At 43.8% G+C, this 18,798-nt stretch overlaps 1 long non-coding RNA gene across 2 annotated transcripts; it reads right to left on the reverse strand.

The window, feature by feature from the left end:
- Positions 1-1,160: 1,160 nt before the first annotated feature.
- On the reverse strand, positions 1,161-12,128 carry LOC148759111 (uncharacterized). 2 transcript variants are annotated; one of them, XR_016022595.1, is made up of 4 exons: positions 11,713-12,128; positions 11,292-11,368; positions 10,042-10,138; positions 1,161-3,228 (listed from the first exon to the last, which is right to left on the reverse strand). It is a non-coding gene; the product is annotated as an uncharacterized LOC148759111 (long non-coding RNA). The 2 variants fall into 2 exon arrangements; XR_012493831.2 differs by lacking the exon at positions 1,161-3,228 and having other exon boundaries at positions 5,447-10,138; positions 11,713-12,122.
- Between the last annotated feature and the right edge of the window lie 6,670 nt (positions 12,129-18,798).

Below are 18,798 nucleotides of genomic sequence, written 5' to 3' on the forward strand. Positions count from 1 at the left end.
ATCCACATTATTCAATGTTACATAGCTGTGAAAAGGTATGAGGTGTCTCCACATGTACTAACATGGCAAGATCTCTAAGATGTTAAGTTTACAAAAGTAAGATGGAGTATGACTCCATGTATGTTTTTCAAAAGGACATATTTTCATGGAAATATATATAATAAATGCACGCATAGTTAAAAGACAAGGGACTACCAATCTGTTCACAGGGGTTGTCTCAGGGTAGAGTGAGGGGAGGGGAGGGGGAGACTTTCACTTTTTACTTTATCTTTTACTTTATGTACTTATATAGCCTGGGTTCCCTAGAAAACAGAGCCTGAGGCAACATTTACATGCTAATGTTTAATGATAGAATGCAAGCCTAGGAAAACGAAAGTGAAGGAAAGAGGAACAGAGGAGGATGCAAAGAAAATGCAAGTTGGTGTGCATTACCACGCAGGCCAAAGCGCCACACTCACACACACACGCGCGCGCGCGCATACACACCATCTGGTTCATCCCCAGAGAAGCCATTTGAAACCACTGTGACTGAGAACAATGTGTTGGGGGGAGGAAGGGCAAGCGAGACGTGTGCACTGGCTCCCTCTGCTCTCCTGTCTCTTATCAAAGTTGGTCTCACAGAGCGTTAACCCTCCAAACCTGCAGGCTGTGTTACCTAGCCTTTCCAGGCAGATTTGGGGGAAGCGGACCCTCTGTGAGTTTGATTGGCTAGACCTGCAGGCTAGAGCTGCTGTGGCTCTCACTTTGATAAGTGCAAGGTGGTCTGTGAAAAGGAAGAGCCAACCAACGCGTCAGAAGAAGTCACTGCAGCAGTGACACAGATTTAATGGCTGCAGGAGAGCTGGGAGCCGTCACGGGGGTCCCTCTGGCTGGGATGCAGGGCCAGTGGCCAGGACCCAGGGGACAGATGGAGTCTATTATACGCTAAATGACATTGGTACAGAACTTGTGCATGTTCACTTTTTTACAATATGTTCAAGTATGGCGTGTATAATTTTTACACTTTTAAGATGTTGAAGCAGCATAAAAATAATGATGTGATAGGTTTTTTTCAGCTTTTAATTTGAAAATATTTTTTAAAATAATAATGACAACTCTTGAGGGAAATGTGATAAAATGGGCATTCTCGTACATAGAGGAGAAGTAAACGTTTGTAGAAGTAATTAATTCAATAAGTACCAGAAATTTTTTAAATGTTTGTACATTTTGATCCAGTGCAAAGGTAGTCATTGTGGCATGATTTATACAAATGAAAGATTAAAAACAATCCAAGTATCTAGCAATTGGGGAATTATTAACTGGTTTGTACCTTCTGTGTATAGTCTATGCAGCCATTGAAAGTATAGAAATGGAAACTATAGAAAGTATATAGTATGGAAAATTTTAAAGATTTCATTAAGTGCTCAATACATAATTTTAAGTGAGTAGCTCAGGATATTAAACAGCGTACACATTCACTCCTAACGCGTTCCCTCCGCGCACTATATTTTAGCTATACTACGCTACTTATTCCCTGGGCCCAGCACATCCTCGCTTCCCTTTCCTCTCTGCAAGTGTCCATGCCATTCCCATGCCCAGCCCCGCGTGAACTGTCTCTTCCTCTGTGCTCTGGTGGCTCACGGTCCCTTGCCCACCGCCTCCAGGAGCCTCCCCTGACCAGCACTCTCAGTCTGGGTTCAGTGTTACTCTACACTCTTTGAGCTCCTTGCTCTTGCCTCTGTTTAACGTTCTCACATTGTATTGTAATGATCTGTTGACTTCTGTGTTCCACCCACCTATCCCAGCACACATGTGAACACATGTGCATATACACATGCATTCATGACATGGACACACCCACATGTACACACTCGATGATGCTTCTCTTGAAGGCAATGACCATTCCTCATGATCTTCATATTCTTAATTCTTTCCCCAAGTGCTTGGTATGTAAAGGTGGCATTCGTTAATTTTTGCTGAATGAATAAATACATTTCCTCAGACACTTGGACAAGAGAGGAAGGGAAAGGTCTCCAGGTTTTCTGTGGCTCACCTGAACCAGGGAGAAGGAGCTGTAGCTATTTGCTCTGTGAACAAGGGCCAAAAGGGACCTAGTGGCACTGCAGCCTCAGAGTTACAAAGATCGGCATTTGGTCAACAAAAGTCTTGCCATAATCCCAGCCCTTGGCTTTTCATGGAGCTTTCCTTAAGGAACATGGAATGTAACTCTAAGTTCAGAAGAAGGCCTCGTATTGTTGAAATACAAAGCTTTGGCCTTGAGATGGAAACCATGGATTTTTGCATTTGTTAGACACACATTTTTAAATTTTCTTTTAGGAGAGGAAATAAAATATAACCTTGTACCCCTAATTACTTGTGAGGTAGCATGGATGATACACAAGGGAAAAGCTATTTCGCGAACCATCGATCCACAGCAGGAATTCTTTTGCCAGTTGATGAAGCATCTTGTACATTGAGGCTGCGCCCAGCAGCTCCTTCCCTCCCATACAGATCAGCAGAGAATTTGTTTTGAAGATAGCTGTTTCTTTTTCCAGTTTTCTTGCAATGTTCTTGTCAGATCTTCCATCAAAAAGTGGGGCTCAAATACGCTCTGGCAAAACCTCGTTTTATTGAAGCTTCGTTTGTCAAAATGGAAAGAGAGTTTGGCTCCTGTTAGAATAAAGGAATCTGTGCCTTTTTTTATTCAAACATTTTCTTCCTTCCCTTCTTCTTGTCTTTCCCCCATTGCCGCCAGTTATGTGAATAAAGATGAGATGTGTTTCTCCTCCCAAACCCCACATCCTCCCCAGTGGCTAATGCTTCAGCACAGACACTGGAGAATTGTAAGAGTTTGGAAACGAGCAGTGAAGGATCCCCAGTGACACATTCTACAAAAGGCAGGGAAATGGACTGCTGCTCACAGCCCTTTGTCTCAGGCAAGGCATAGCCTTGGTGCATGAAGTGTGGTCCGCAGACCAGAAGCATGAGTGTCTCCTGGGAGCTTGTGGGAAATGCAGAGTCTCAGGCCCCACCTCAGCCCTCCCAAGTCAGAATCTGCATTTTACGAAGATCCCCCAAGTAGGTCACATATAGGATAGTGTGAGAAGCACTGGCCCAGGGCATGCACTTTAGAATCAGACAGACGGAATTGGGATCCTGACTTCATCACTTCCCCACCTGTGACCTTGGGCACGTTCCTCAGTGTCCTCATCTTCAAAATGGGAATAATGATCGCCTCTCCTCACAGCACTGTTGAGGAAGTGAGAAAATGTACGTAAAGTGTTTAGCATGGAGCCTGGCACCAAATAAGTCTCAATAAGTGAAGTCGTTGTTGCTACTACATCAGAACCTCAGACAGAGGACGTTAGGCTCCATCTGTCCTGGAGTCAACAGGATTTATTTGGTCAGCAGTGAGCGAGAAACAATGTACACTATCAATGCATTTTTCCCCATTTTGGTTAAATTTTGTTAAGAACAAAGACACTCAAGACATATCATGTAAGGAAAAAGGAGCAAGGTGAAAGATATCATATAGAGAATGCTACCTCTGCATTAAAGTAGAAATATCAGTAAATATTTACATTTACTTGTAGCTTAAAAAAAACTTGCTATGGAACTCTTTCCCATAAAATTATTCAGTGATCACAAGAAGCCATAGAAAGAAAGAACAGTGCGTTTAGGGCTCCTAGATTTGGGTTCCAAGCCAAGCTCCACCACGTACTTACTGTTTAATTTTTGGCACATAACCTGCCTGAGCTGTTTCCTTATTCATAGAATACCTACTTCCCAGGATACTGTGGGGAGTTCACAATTTTAAAATAGAGGTTTTAGCATTGTTTAGGTATAGCAAGATCAACAGATCAGGAGATGCTTGCCGTTGTAAAGATAGGTTGTTACTCGGAGTTCACAAAAGGAGGAGACACACCACGTCACTGGGGTCAGCCAGGAAGGGAGGGAGAAATTGTGTCAAGAACCTTCACTGTGGTGTCTGTGGGAAGGAAATAGGTGAGGAGCAGGGTAAGCAGGCTTAGGGTTGGCTGATTAGAATAATTTCAGGGGCCCTGGGAGATAGGAGCTGTCTGTCCCTAGTTGGCTGGTACCTGGCCCTGGGATGGGGAGGGCAGGGGGATAATGGCTGGCAAAGCCTGATAAAGAAGGTGGTAGAGATGTGGGCTTTGGATTGGCAGGTTTCATTTGAAAAGTGCACTTGTGGCTGAGTTATTATCTCTAGGAACTGGCTAACCTTGGGAAGGGGCCCTCTAGGGTTTGCAAGGCCCGGGATGTCAAAGAATCAGAATACAGAAAATAAAAGGTATAATTAATATTCCCTGAGTCAGCTGCATCACCCACAAGACACCCTAGCATTGATGCTTAAAGAATATTTATTTACCTGCTTCCCTAGGAATTGCCCTTATCCCCAGGTAGAAAAGACTTAACATTCAAATACACAATCAAGGACCAAGAATCAATCCATGAACACACAAGAAGTTCTCAGCACCAAGATAGTTCTCTTATTCATAGAAAGGGTACTGCCCTTACAACATGAGAAAATGTCTTCTGGGCCCAACATAGAATACTTTAAACCAATAATGTCTAATTCTCCACTTGCTATTATAAAACATTTACTGAACACTTATTATGTGCTGGGTCAAGTACTTGGCCTTGAGAATACAAAGGTGACCGGGATGTGTGTTATGTCCTAAAGGAGTTCAGTGTCCCATGGACAGAAATGCTACTACTCTAACAATACCTGCGGATGCTGATAAGTTTTGTGGAAATGTTTAGAATACCAAGGCAGCCTTATTGTCCGTCTTTTGAGGTCAGAGTATTTTAAAAGTGAAGAATATACCTGGATTGTAGGAGCTCAGAGCACAAAATCTCCCAGAGTAGAATAGGAAAACAAAATAAAACAAAACAAAATAAAACAAAAAAAACCACTGTGAAATCTAGAGCTAGATGAAGGCTTAAAGGTCATCAGGTGTCACGTTTGCGTTTTATTCCTCCTCTAACACTCAGGAGGTACCTGAGTATCGGTCACTCAGCTAGTCGGAGGCAGGGCTGGGATCCAAGCATGGGTCCCCCCCGGAGCTCAGTTCCCTACACGCTGTACTGCGCTGACCTGCCTTCCACCCTCCTCCTCCCTCTTTTAGTCATCTAGGCCAATGTGTTGGGGGATGTTGAGAGAAGAGCAGCACCAGAGACAGGAAGACAGGAAGGGAGAATTGTACTGAGCAAGTGGCAAGTTTCACTGATGCCCAGAGCAGGTTTGGCAGCTGCACAGCCCAGACTCATCTCTGAGGCCAGACTCAGGGAGCTAAGGATGAGAACGTGTGCATGTCCTACTGATCCTTCTTCCTCTCCAGCCATTCTTCTCGTCCATGTCAATCCTACCTCCCATCCATGCCACCCACCCAGTCACCCTATCAATAAGTTTCCTATCCTTCTGAGTCTCTTCCTCTCTGGCCCAACCATTCCAATTCATCAGCAACTCATACTGTTTTAATCGCTTCCATCAGTATCCATCTTAAGCGGTTGGTCTCCTCTGCACACTCTCGTTTTGAGAGTACCGTTTCAGAGTACCATCCAGACATGCACACTACTCCAAATACGACCTACTACTAGTATTGGTACTCTCTCCATTTCCATAATCAAGTCAGTTCACAACAGGGGAATCTTCAAAGTGAGGTCTGCATAATATCAGACTTGTGTTATAGAAAGACTGACTCTTCGTGAAATCTCCATCCCATTCAAAGCCATTTGGGGACCAATAGGACTGCAACGTGAGGAAATTAAGTTAGACGGAAAGGAAAATATTTATTCAGACCTGGAATGAGTGTTCAGTTAGTAGTGTTCCTTTTTCACGTGGCTGGGACAAAGAAAATGGGTGTGCCCAGGCCACAGATGCGGATAGCCCTGCCAGGGGACGTGCAGCTGGCACAGATGAGCCGTGGCCGTCCCCTTCACTTAGACACTACCAAGGTTGCACCCAACAATCAGCATTTAGAGCATGATCTTTGAACAAAGCAGAAAGAGAGGAAAATTAATTACCTTGTGGGAACAAAGAGAAAGCGCTCCCAAATGAACAAACCTCATCAAGGATCTAGAGTACGGAGAGAGTGTGCTGCCTTGTCAGACTGCCCGGACTGCGACACTGCATTTCCTTTATATTGTTCTTTTCTTCTAAGAGGCGCACTGCACCGCCCACAAGACACCGGCTCATTTATCTTCTTGTGGTTGTATTTTATTGTGGGAAGGACATTTCAAAGGAAAAATGCAAGTAAAGGAATCCAAACACATACCTCCAAATCATTCTTTCCTCTCCATCTACCAGTGTGGGTATTAAAGTGTTATCCTTTTTAATCCAAAACAGATAATATGAAAATGAAACTGTATAAAATTCTTTTATTTGCTTTTTACCCGAATTTTCCTTTAGTGAGAGTTTTCTGCTCTCTTTTCTCAGTGACCTCAATTCCATAATTGGTCCTCTTGGACTGTTTTACAGCACCTAGCTTAGTCTAAAACAGACTCACAAGATCCCCTGGCCACAGAACACAGGTTGTAGTAGCCTCACCTCTGAAACACCAGCACCAGTGCCGTGGGAGTTTGGGTGGGGGGAGGGTATTGGGAAGCCATTCTGCTCCAGTTCAGGAAAGCACACCCTGCTCATACCATGTGGCAGAAGACTGCCAGGAAATCTAAGTGATGTCTTCCATAAGGCCCCACCCCTTCCAGGAAATACGCAAGAAACGAGCTGCCTAAGGCACGTTGGTGGTCACCACCCACCTGGGCAGACTTGACAGCCAGCCTATCTCTAACACCCACTTGCCGCCTTGCCTAAAACCTTGCCCCTAGCGACTCCTTCCTTCTTAAAATTTAGTATTGAAATGTTTAAGATGTGCAAAAGGTACAGTAATACAATAGCCACTGAGACTAAATAGATGTTAACATTTTCCCACCTTTGCTTCCAGCCCCTCTCTTAAGAGAAAAACATTAGAGTTTTGCTGAATTTCCACCTTTTATCTCCTTCTTGTCCCTGTGTCCTCAAGAGATACTACTAACCGGAAAGGTGCTTATCATTCCTACATGTGTTCTTATACTTTTGCTACATTTATGGTAGTAAACTGTCCATGTCAGTTTGCAACTTGCTTTTCTGAGCTCCACATGCTTTGCTTATTGTGATTTATCGATATTGACACAGGCCGATCTAGTTCATACGTTTTTCAATTGCTCTATAGTATCCTACTTCGTTAATAAACCAGAGTTTACTCATCGCTTATTGTCGGTTATGTATACATGCTAGTGGTTTGTGCACACTGATCCTATATCCATAACCTCAATGAACTCCTGGTTTTTAATAGTTGGCATATAGATTATTTCAATTTTCTACATTGACAACTATTTCATCTGTGATAAGGAAAGACTTTTTCTTCCTTTTGAATCCTTATTCCTTTTATTTCTTTTCCTTATGAGTACTACTTTACATAGAAATGGCAATAGCAGGTGTCCTATCTTGTTTCTGATTTTTAAGGCAATGTTTCTTAGGTTGGACCATTTAATAAGATTTTGCTGTAGGTGTTCAGTGGGCATTCTCTATAGGGTTAAAGACATTCCATTCAATTCTTAGGTTGCTACAGTTGTTTTTTTTTTAAACCAACAATGAATGTTGAATTTGTGAAATATTATTTCTATAGCTATGAGATAATAGGTTATTACTTATTTTTTGCTAATGTGGTCAATTACATTAATTTTTAAATAATTTGCTATATTAAATTTATGGGATGAATTCAGCTTGGTCACAATGTAGTTTTTAATGTATTGATGGATTTGGTTTGCGAATATTTTGTTGAGGCTTCTTGTGCCTACTTATAAGTGAGCTTGGTTCATAATTTGCCCATCTTGTAACTTATCTGAATTTGATACCAAAGTTGTACAGTTTTCCCTCTTTATTCTCTGATGTAAGAATTGTTTCTTCCTTAAAGATTTGATAGAATTCAATGCAAAACTATCTGATTACATTGTTGCATTGCTTATTTGTTCTGTGGGTAGCTTTTAAACTACTGATGCAAGTTCTGTAATAGTTTTAGTCTAGTCTTGTTATCTATCCTTTTATTCACTCAGTTATAATAAGTTATATTTTATCTAGGTTTTCAAACATATTGGCATAAAGTTCATCATAATTGTTTCATAATTTTTAAATCTATACTGTAAACACAATTACTTCTCAGTTTTTACTTCTATTATTTTGATTTTGTGTGTTCTCTTTTATTTAATCAATATTACCTAAGGGTTGTCTATTTTGTTACTTTTTCCAAAGAACCAGCTTTTTAGTTGTTTCTTTCTATTATTTTTTCTCATTTTATTAATTTTACTCTTTTCTTTATTAGTTCCTTTTTTCTATTTCAATTAGATTACCCCACCGCTCTTTCATAAAGTGAGTTGGTTAGACTCTTCCTTCCTTCATTAATTTCAGCATTCTTTATTTTTAATACACATCACTAGTTATATATAATACAAGGATATTCTGTGGGTACATGGACTTTAAAAAAAAGGTATAACACCAATGTACTTAATAAAATGTTTCTTAAAAAGAAATATAATAACTACACTTCAAACTTTATAATAGTCCATGGATGGCCTTGCTTCAGAAAAAGCAAGTAGTAAGTTAAAAGACAAAAATCAATTTAAATAAAAATAATAGTAAAGTTGAGCTTTGTTTTATACTTGATTAAAATGACTGTATTTTCTAATTTGGAGTACAGGAGTCTAGATATGTACATTGAGCAAAGGTTGCTAATCATGTTATTCAAATCTTCTAGATGCTACTTTTTTTACCTGCTTGACCTATTGGTTTTTGAGAGGTATGTTAAAATCTCCCATTATAAATGTATTTGCCAATCCCTCTTCATAATTCTCGAAATGGTTGCAGTATATAGTTTGAATTTGAATTATTAGGTATAATTCAGCTCCTTCCTGCAGCACCGATGTCATTGCTCACCTTCAGAGGAGTGTGCTATGGGCCTTTCACTTACTCATTCTGTGTTCCTTTAGTAATTAAAGAATGACTCTTTATCTTTCTCTTAAATGTCTTTCTCTTAATGTATCTTTCTCTTAAGTCTCTTCTGACTGCCACCAATATGGCCACCCTGGCTTTCTCTTAGCTATTATTTGCTTGATATGTATTTTTCCACCCCTTTATTTTCAACCTTGGTCTGTCATTAAGTTTTAGTATTCTTTCCATCACATCAGGCTGTTCTTTTCCTGGTTCATTATCCTTCTCCAAGTTCTTTGATCATCTTGAGCTCTGGAAAGCTAGTGTGTCCACATGGCACATATATCCAAATAGCCAGATGGAAACAAGAAATCTTTAAGAGAAATTTGGATGCTCATGAAAGCAAGTTAGAGCCCCTGATTTGCATCTGGGGATGGGGAATGGTTAGCATAAGCTCTGCAGACTCCTGCCAGCCCAGGGAGTCAACGTACAGCTAGTGTGCAGTGGCCAAACTTGCCCCAGGAAGACCCTGGTTCTAAAGCTGGGGCACAGGCAGTTCTTCTGCCTTCTGTGATTTATAACTTCATGTAGGTGGGGATGCTGCTCCTTGAAACAAAGACAATGTGTAAGCCCCAGGGAAACAATGTAAACCATTGTGTGGCTCATCGACTGCCTTTCTCCTGTGGACACTTGAGAGATTGTCGCCAGGCCTTAGTTCCTGGTGATTGGGATTAAAGCACAGAGTGTCAGGCAACAAGGGGCTGACTCCAAGCCCCGCTAGTGCTTGAGATCTACTCTTAAAACAACCTGTGAGTTCTGTCTCCCCACACTGCTCTTCATTAAGTCAGCAGGCAGAAATCCTTTGCTTTGCTTTTTCTAAAAGATTCCCAGGCAACACTGAGGGTCCTGAGGCTCCTGTTTTATATCCACAGAAGAATCACGCATACTCTGCAGGATGGGAAATGTGTGTCTGGAGGAATGAAGATGGGAAGTGTTTGCCCTTCAGTGGGAGGAGGGAACTGTGGCTCAGGTCCTGGGAAGCGCTCTACCAGTTAGGGACCAAGGATGCTTACTAGCGTCAGTCTCTAGTGTGGGACTTAGGAGGTAGTGGACACCACGTTTCTAGTCCTGCATCAACCATTTCTTCTATTTGGGCCTCAGTTTCTTCATCTGTAAAACAAGAGGAGGACACCGGGTCAGATTTTTCCAAACTTCATTCATTTGTTAACACTTTGACATTTTTTGACATATCCATGTGCTAACTTTACTATTGACATTTCTCTTTATACTGACTTTGTTTTACTTACTACTTACCTTGTCGTAATCAATACCATTTGTGGACTGATGGGTTTGATGTGATAGTTGTTATATTTCTTTCTAAGACACATTTAATGAACTGCATCAGCACATTTTTGAAGTCCCTGTACACCATCAATTATACAATAGATCATGCTTGGAAATTGTTGGATGATCCCATTTTAGAGTCTGTGTCCCTGAAATTGGCTTTGACCCACTTCCCAAGGCCCCGAAGACAGCAGAGGAATATCGCGTGGTGGGCCCAGCACCTAGGTCATGCTTCGCTTCTCCAGTTCATTGTTTTTGTTTGTTTCCTAGGAACTCTGTGAAAAGTCTCCTGCTGCTGAAAGCACAGCCTAAGCCATCCGAAGCTCATAGCGGCACTTCCAAATCAGGTTTATGGATGGCTCTTCCAAAACCACAGAAAACTACAACCACGACAGGCGCCTGGTTTGGAGAGTTCAATTTGCTTAACATGTAGGTTTGGAGGCAACATTAATCAGTACCAGATTACACACTTAATGCTTGTCACCCTCTCCTCAACAATTGGCACTAACCCCAGACTCTATTTGATGTTTAGATTCAACTAATTAAGCGTTCCCATCTTATGCTTCCTTCCTGCAGCACCGATGTCATTGCTCTCCTTCAGAGGAGTGTGCTGTGGGCCTTTTGCTTACTCGTCACTTTCAGAGCTGGAAACAGAAGTAGTTTAGAGGGCCTAGGTAATTCATGCAAGCGAGGCTTTTTGGTGACAACAATGGATCACCCAGAGAGAACATTCAAAACCTGCTATCTGTAAATTAACTATGGCATAGATCCTTTTTTGGTCATTAGTTTGACTTGGGGTCCTCCTATAGAATTTCGATTGATGTGAATTAGTTGGACCTCCCATTAGGTGAGAGGCATCTGGAAGAGACCACATGTCTAGCATAGAGGAAAGAATGTCCCTTATCTTCATGGTCCTAAATTTTCATGATCCTAAACTGTACTTCTACAAACTAAAATTTATAATCCATGCTTTACTAACCTTGTAGGCATGTTGACTTTTTGTTTTATTGTCTTCTTACTGAACACTGCATAAGCACAAGCCCATGATTCTGAGGCCTGAAAGAAAAGAGATCGGGATCCTGTAGAACCTGGAAGTCACATGATTAATAAATTAAAGAAAGACAATGACAAGGGGATTAGTAGCTAGTAACACAGGCCCAGCTCCTGCGTCATCATGGAGATGTCAGGCTGTTGGCAGGCTGGTTGACAGCAATGGACCCTGATCAATGTCAGGGAGCGAGCCCAGGTGCTGAGTCTCTTCTAAGTAGGCTGATCACATAATGCATTGTCCAAACTGGGACACTTCTGAGAGCAAAAGCAGGCACTATTAATAATTATGCCTGGACAATAGGTATAAACCAGAGCTGTCCTGGGTAAACCAGGATAGGTGGTCATCCTACCTGTAAGTTGAAGAAATAATTGAAGATACTTTCCCTCCACATCTGTAGACTTCTCTATGTAGAGTTGGTAGAGATGTTAGAAAATCCATGTTAGATAGGCCAGAATGTCCCGGAGAAATGAGAGGAATGAAACCAACAGGTCTTAAACTCCTCAGCCTTAGACCTGACGCCTTGCAAAATACCAACCAATTCAAGGTTCCTGGGAACCCCACAAAGCCTCATAAATGCATGAAGCTCAGGTCCTAAAAGTCTCCAGTTCTTGTGCTTAAGTTACTTCGATGAGCAAAATATAAATTAACCACAATGCAGCCTCCCTCCAAAGGCTCAGTTCACATGATGTTCCAGATTTACAACTTTTTCCCAATGACGAGGACAGAGCTGCCACTGGTAACAACTGGCTTTACAATGCAGGACTGAGAGTCCATCTTCAAGGCTTGAGAAGCCCACCATGCATCACTGCCCTTTTAAAGCAGTTCTGAGTTAGTCACAAGGTGCTTCTTTCAGGCTATGTCTGTACGGGAAGTCATAGAGGACCTCTCATTACCACCAACTCCCCTAACACACAGTGTCCTTCCAGAAACCTCAGGAATATGTGCCAGACACTGATATGAATTCACCAAATCTAAATATGGTTTCCTTTTCCTCCTGGGAACTTCATTTCCCAGTCTCGCTTACAGTCAGATGGGGCCATGTGATTCTTCTGGCCAATGGAATGTTATCAAGAGTCATTAATGCAGGGCTGGCCAGGTGGCTCAGGTGGTTGGAGCTCTGTGCTCCTAACTCCGAAGGCTGCCGGTTTGATTCCCACATGGGCCAGTGCCAGATGGCTCAGTTGGTTGGAGCACATCCTCTCTACCGAAAGGTTGCCAGTTGGACTCCCGCAAGGGATGGTGGGCTGCGCCCCCTGCAACTAACAATGGCAACTGGACCTGGAGCTGAGCTGCGCCCTGCACAACTAAGATAGAAAGGACAACAACTTGACTTGGAAAAAGTCCTGGAAGTACACACTGTTCCCCAATAAAGTCCTGTTTCCCTTCCCCTCCCCCCCCCAAAAAAAAGAGTGATTAATGCAGCTTCTAGGACTAGCCTCTAAAAATCTTCCTGGTAATCTATTTTCTCTTTCCTCCCTCCATCCCTCACCTTCCACCCACAAGCAGTGGCGAACTATGAGGCCTAAGGAAGATCAGGGCCTGGGTCCCTGAATGACTGCATGGAACAGAGGCTCCTCCAGGCCTTCCTCTTTCACCAACTCATTGAACAGTGATGAGAGAGAGAAATATACTTTATTGTGTAAGGCTACTGAGCTTCTTGTTTGTTTGGGACAGCTCCTTCCTGACTAATGCCAGCACTTTTCCAAATTAGTTTGTGCCAAAGCACTAAGCAGGGCATTCTAATGTCAAATGAAAGGTAGGGGTTGCTCACATTTCCAGATTTTCAGGATCCCTGTGTTCCTTCAAGAGCAAGAATGGCAGGGTCAAGGGAACTTTTGATGTGTTTTCATACCCACATACCCTCAAAGGAGTCAAAGATTCAAATCTTCCCCAGTTTTCTTAGCTCTGTAGAGTGGAATGAATTGTAGGGCCAAGGCTGGGAGAGAGTCACTCACATCAGTTACTCATCCCCTGATCCAGCATTTCTACACCCAACCTTTCCACCCCCTAGCCCATACAAAATAATTTCACTAAGTGACCTGCTTAACACAGTGAACCATTTCTCAACTCTTCTAATGATGAAGTTCTACCTCTTGTCTGATCTAAATTCCTCCTTCGACAGATAAAGCCCTTTCACTCATACACCCTCAGGAGAATGTCTTGGTCTCTGATCTCCAGACATTCACTGTTAATCCTTCACCCAGATACCATGGTTAGGCCGTGGGTCCATGTTGGCTTGTGTGTGCTTGCGGTTGTGAGCCCCTGCCCTCCCCTCCCCAACTAACCATTCTTGCACCTGGTCAAGAAGCAGTCAAAGCCCTTTGGAGCAGGCATAGAGGGAGCCAGAGAGGCAGCCTCTGAGCTTTCAGTTACAGCTATTTCCTTGGACATTGCTTTGCTCATCCAGATGGCAAAACGGGTAAACAAGAAGTCCCTGTTCTCTGTCAGCATGTCAGCGAGCGCCTCATTCTCGGGCATTTGCTGAGCTGGGGTATGATCTCGTTTATAATTTGGCCTTCCTCAGAGGGCCCGAAATGTGCCTCTGTGTAAACACTCAGAGTATTTCCTCCAGGGAGGACACATGGACAGGGCAGTCGACACCTTTCTCCTCATGGCATGGGGAGGACAGAAATATCACTCTGCTTCCCTCAGCTTTCTACCCAACCACCCCAGCCCAACAACTGCCATACTGCCCCCAAATGCAGGGAAACACCCAACTGATTCTATTTCTATTAAGTTCCAAGTGCTTGCCAATTTTTCTAAGTCTGTACTCAGCTTCTACTCTCTCATTTCCCACTGCTGCCACTTACCAGCTGTGTGACCATAGGCAAGTGATGTAACCTCTCTGAGCATCCATTTTCTCAAACGATTTTCTCAAACAAACACTTATCAAAACCTTATGCAGTGCCTAATGTATAACAGTCTCTCTACAAGTATCAGTTCCTTTCCCCTTCCCTGGTCCACCTTATGGCAATCCCTTACCTGGCATTATCTCTTCTCCCAACAAGAAGTAGGCAAGTACCCAGTGGCGAGGTCAGTCTCTTGCTTCAAGACCAGGTTGCTGTGAGCCATGCTCTCTGATCACCGGTGCTGAGCACCAATCTCCTACCTGTCAGTCCTGAGAACCTCATCTGTTGGTTCTCAAAACTGCAGTGACCGCTTACTTCTCAACTTTTATCTCACCTGTTAAGACTCATGGTCTACTGCCTGATTCTGGCTCTGACCTCTGATTTCTGACTTGTCAATACCTAATTGGTGACCCTTCTTTTCTGTTGCCTGGGCTCCCAATTTATGTCAGATGAACGAATGAATGAATAAATGACCAAATGAATGCCAGGGCAATATAAGCACCATGGAAACTGAAAAATGATATATAATCTTCTAGAAGTCACTGGACTTAAATTCTCACTGTAGGGGATTTGTACTTGTTATTAAAAATATTCCATGACATTATTTTTCTAGTTCTGGTAGGAGGTTATGACACATAGGTCTTACAAGCCAGAGGAAAATTTTGCTGTTACTGAAGGGGATCCAGGCAGAGATCAAATTTTGTCCTCCTAAACAGAGCCTACTTGTGGCCTGAGAGCCAAGATGCCAATTTCTATCCCTCACTCCATTCCTGAGTCTCCATGTTGGCCAGCTATGGCCTGGGCAAGTTGCTTTGCCTCTCTTATCAGCACTGACGGGGAATTCCCTCAGTCTCTGCATGAATAAGGTAGGGGGAGGGCACGAAGTTGCCTGCAGGATATGGCGGAGCTGGCTCCTGCGGGCTTGCTAGACCCAGATGCTAAATGTCCAGGAGTTCTGTGGTACAATACAGCCCAGTGATTTATTTATTTTATAACTGGAAGTTTGTGCCTCTTATTCCCCTTCACAGGGAATGTATAGTATACAGTATAGTATATAGTTTACAGCCCAGGGAATATAGTCAATAATATAGTCACTTTGTACAGTGACAGATCGTTACTAGACTTAATTGTGGTGATTACATTGTAAGGTATAAAAATGTTGAATCGCTATCTTGTACACCTGAAGCTACTATGGTACTATATATCAACTATACTTTAATATCAATCAATCAATCAATCAATCAATCAATCAATAAAATGTTCAGGAATTCTGCAAATAAATAAAAAAATTTCAGTTGATATTACATTGGTAGTTTGAAATCAGCCACAGTGGGGGTATTTATACCAAGGGAATTTGCAAATGCTATAAATCCCCACCTAGAGAGCAGGTTGTTAAACATTTACCATCACAACACTGGTCACATTGGCATGTTCCTTCATCTCTGAGCTCTAAGGGAAGCCAAAATGGCACGGAACCCGAGTCCCAACTTCCTCCTCTGCAAAATCAAGATGGAGGGGCTCGCCATTGCTTCCTACCTCCCAGGCAGGCACAGCCTCATAGGTAGGCAGATGAGAGGGTCCTCCTGGTGGTATGGCTTGAAGGAATGTGCATAAGATTGCCCCATCCAGAACTGAATCACTGTAGGAGCTTTCCGAAGTACAAATTTGATCTTGCCATTTTTCTGCTCAGAAACCTTTGAGGCCTCCCTATTGCTTCCAGCATGAAGTCAAACCGTGATCCCCTCCATTATCTTACCACATCTACCTCTCTAGGTTCCTCTCCTTCCACCCCTCCCCCCGCCCTCCACTCCCCACTCACACATTCAGGGTGTTTGCCACATGTGCCCTGTGGACAACTCCAGTTACTACTTGCTCACTATGTGTTTTTACTGGGTCAGAACACCTTCACTTTTGGGGGAGAGAGTTGAGCCCCATTATCTGGATTAAAGATGTGGCATGCGTGAGAGGAAATGGACTAAACACATGAGAGACGTCGCCTCAAGGCTGGGGCTCTGGAGATAGACTTCCTGTGAGACTCAGTTCCACTGCTTACCTGCTATGTGACCGCAAGCAAGTTACTCAACCTCTCTGAGCCTTAGTTTGCTTCTCTGAAAGGTGGGAACAATAGTACCTTAGTACCTATCTCACGGGGTTCCCAGGAGGAGTAAATGGGCTGTTGCACATCAAGGACTTAGCACAGTCCCAGGTACAGAGCTGGCTTTCAGTAACCGTTAGCTGGTATCGTCACCATCATTGCCCTCACTGCTGTCATCATCATTGTTACCGGTAGCCTCAGATCATCATCGTCACCATTATTATTCCCATAAGTAGCGTATTGGCTTATAAGTACATTTCTGCCCACACACTCCTTTGTGTTCTGTCCTTAGTTCGAATCTCTTGGGGGCAGGAAAATCTCGGGAAAGAAGTCAATGCCTTGTATCCCATCCTTGCCACACTGGAGAAGTCAGACTTCAGAGGTTCCTGGGGCCGTGTTAAGAGCCCTGACTTTCCCAGTCCCTTAGAAAAGCCCATGTTTTCATCAGACAAATAACCAAGTAGCCAAATACTAAGGCTCTGTCAAGCGTATAGAGGCAGGGGAGTTTTCTACAGAGGAGATTCAGTCTAGAGCTCTCCAACCCTGCGCAGCTGGGTGTTAGCTCAACCAGAGCACTTTGCTGACAGCACGTCCTCCTGGAAGCTCTGTGTCTCCCGACCAGCAGCTCAGAGCCGGGACGGTCTTACTCCTGGACTTGCTGAGGCAGCAGAAGCGCCCTGGAGATCTGGTGCTTCATCCTTGAAGGAGGAGAGGATGACCCAGTAAAAGCAAATGTGCTGTGAAACTTAGAAAATGCTCTCTGAGTTCTAATGCAGCCGTATGACAGCCTTCCGTGACCCCGACGGCTGGGTACATGGTGTGAAAACTTGCCAATTCCTTCCCATCTGACTCATTTCACACATCAGCTGGAGAACAGAAACGTATTTGCTATCTATTCAGACCCATCTGCACATGTCTGAAGAACCATTGAGGAGAATCTACTGCAGCAATTGATTGACATGAGGAAGCAGTGCCTGCTGGGAATAAATGGATTCCAGAGATTGGACCACTCTCCTTCTAGAAGCAGTGGCACAGCATTAGTGGGGAAGGGTGTGTCACTCAGCCCATCCAGCCCCAGGACCTGCACCTGAATCCTAGCTGGTGGTGGGTAGGGAGAAGGGATGGAACTGAGAAGCAGAAAAGAGTGAGAGCTGCTTCACTGAAATCTCTGGGAGGCAGGGCAGTACAGAGCAGCGTGGGTTAGTGAAGTCTGCTTTCCCATTCAGGGTCACTTTTGGAATATTTCAAGGCCAGGGATAGAAGCTGCACCAGGAGCTGGAGGAGTAATGGGGAATAATCAGGAGAGGACCTCATGACTGTAGGCACCGTGGCCTGAGAGGAAAACAACAGTGGGAAGCAAGCATTAGCTGCCAGCACAAATTCTTAGAGCATGTGAGGTGATTTGGGGACACTCAACAGCACGTGGGAGGAATCTTGGTGGAACAGAGGTCTCTCCTGGAACACGTGGAGGCAGGGCCCCGGAAACACCAGCTTTTGACTCCCATTGTGATCTGATGTGTATCCAGGTTGGTCCCCAGTTCTAGGGAAATAGGACTGTGCTTATTCCCACAGCATCCCAGCATTCATATCTTGTTCCATCACTTCATGACAGCGGGCAGTGTGCCTGAGCAATGTACCTATGTTCTCTGAGTCTCCATTTCCTTATCTGCAATAGCACCCAGTTCTACTGCACTTGGGAGAATTGAATTGATTAATATGTGCAAAGTGCTCTGCGTGGCATCTGATACACAGTAAGCACTCTGTGTCAGCGACATCTCCCTCACCACCGTCATCATCCAGACAGAAAAAGTGATATGAGGGTCCTACATCCAGATTGTCAGGGTTGGAATTCCAGCCCCTCCCCTTATTCATTGTGAGACACTGGATAATTTATTTAACTCTGTTCTCTCTTCTATATGTGAGGACGATACTAATACCCATTCTGTAGGGTTGTCCCCGAGAGTCAAGGGCTCATGGAAAGGACTGAGGTCAGGGTCATAGGGAGCGCTCTCTCATAGGGATGCTTGGCTGCGTCTGAATTAACAGCTTTTCCTCTGGGTGAGGTCCGCCTTGTCGGACTCCTCACACGTGTGTCCGGCCCGCCCACCACCGCCAGGAACACTGCTCAGCCTCGCTCTAGCCCATTAGCCAATGCTGCTTGCAATATTCTCCTTCTCCCTTTTGTGTTTTAAAGTTGGGCTCAGGTCCCACTTCTTCCAAGAAGTCTCTCGCAAGCACAGTGACCTCCACCTTCCCTGACCTCTGACCTAACGTGCTCCCACACACTGAGGATCTACTCTGTAGTGGACCCCATGACAACATGCGGGACAATGTCCTAGACTGGAAAGGTCCCTGCCTGAGGCTCATGTTAAGGGGAAGATAGATGAGGGAGCATTTGCATCCAGTTGACCAATGTTACCACAGGGACAAGCTCAGGGGCTGACGAGAGAGAGCCTCACTGGGAGAAGCTTCCCAGAGAATCAGACACCTG

Source organism: Rhinolophus sinicus, chromosome 1 (assembly GCF_057876585.1).
Source record: "Rhinolophus sinicus isolate RSI-liver-muscle chromosome 1, RSI-T2T, whole genome shotgun sequence".
In the NCBI taxonomy this organism is placed as follows: domain Eukaryota; kingdom Metazoa; phylum Chordata; class Mammalia; order Chiroptera; family Rhinolophidae; genus Rhinolophus; species Rhinolophus sinicus.